Raw genomic sequence first — 1760 nt, forward strand, 5'->3', positions numbered from 1 at the left:
TTAAAACCCTAACGAACATTACATTCTTAAAAACTCTGACTATATCGATTTGGGACCTCAGACGACGGCCATAGCCTCCGCCTGAGTGAGCCCCGAGCTACCACTCACTTGCGCTTAAATTCGCACGCCCTGCCGCGCCTAGCATAACAAACGCTCGTTATTGAAGCCAAATTTACTAAACAACTAACTAGGACATCTGGGAAGGCTACCCCCCTCTACCCCGACGTGCAGGCCACACCGCGCAGCTTGTTACGACAGCGCGCCCCAGTAACTGCGGCCCGTGGCTGCGCCCTGCGCGGCCGAACAAACAAAAACAAAAATCTGCAAGCCCGCAGCGCGCCGCGCCGGCCCCGTGCCCCAATTACATGGTCACGCCACTTGCGCTGACGAGTGAACAGAGCAGCCAGCCCAGAGTGCCATCATTAAAGTCCCTAAATTTGATTTCAAAAACCCTGTAAAATTTCGAACCGCGACAATATAAACGTATTCCGAGATATTTGTGTATGATGTGTTACGTCACTACGCCAATAAAAACTGCGACTGCCAGAATCGGATGTTCGAATAATTTTAACTTGATAACTTGATACAAGACAATGATTTAATGAAACGTTAATATGATGATCGTAATGATTCTGTACTTTAACAGAATATTCTAACGATCTCTGAAAGCACTGGGGCTCTAAGGTCAATACAATCTTGAGTATCACGCAGCTCTTCGCTTCTGTGTACTAGGCCTCCTACTGACATGCAATATTCGTGTTGGTAACGCGCCTGTAGAAGAATTTCAGCGGCGGCACTATACGTTTAAAAACTGAATATTAAATATAGGACTTCTTGCCTGTGTACAAAATTTTTAATGCCTTAATCGTCCGTAAAAATTTTGTTTTGTTCACTTACATAGTCCAAAAATTACGTGTTGAAAACCAAATCATAAAACAATATGATAAAGATAATTCTGATACTGTTCGAATATTTATGTAGGCTTCTTTAATTTTAATTACTTCATGTATTTATTTGTTAAATACAGCTCTCCAGCTTCAACCGTTATACACGAGTCAGTAAATCTTTATTTTTATGCCATCAATATTAAATTTAAACATTCATACACGTCCACGAAAAAATTTATTAATTAAAAAATATTGTTTTCAAAAGAGTAAAGCTAAATAAATAATCAGAACAGTTTTCCCTTAAATATTTTAACTCAACATCAATGCTCATCAATGAAAAAAATTACTGTTGGGTTAAAACCTACAAGAGTTAGGATAGGAACTATAAACGATTATAAATAATCATTTTTTTTATTTTTTTCTATTTCGCGTAGTATATTTTTGTTTTCGTATTGATTCTAACTTTTGGTTTCATGGTTTTATATTAGGTATCTTTTAATGAAAATAATCTTAAAACATTATAAACTGAAATATAAATTTTCTGAGTTTAATGTAAAAAACTTTTAAAGTTTAAGATGCAGGTAGTGAGAAATGGCTACCAATGTCACAGGAATTCAATATGGTGGTAACCCTCCCTTCCCCCCCCCCCTCAAAAAAAAAAAACAAATCCCTAACTACACGCAAGACTTGCTAAAACTACACTGCCATCAGAGTTAGCAAAACGTCAAATGCAATAATTACTCCACGACTCATTTCACGTCAGCGATCTCCAGTTCTCCGTCTGTTGGAGGGAGGGGGGTGGGGAGAGGGTCTCGGGGGTCGCAAAACTGTGTTCGTTCGCAATGGTTTACACTCTTCTGCACGAGAGCAGAT

The sequence above is a fragment of the Bacillus rossius genome, chromosome 1 (assembly GCF_032445375.1).
Source record: "Bacillus rossius redtenbacheri isolate Brsri chromosome 1, Brsri_v3, whole genome shotgun sequence".
NCBI classification, from domain to species: Eukaryota; Metazoa; Arthropoda; class Insecta; order Phasmatodea; family Bacillidae; genus Bacillus; species Bacillus rossius.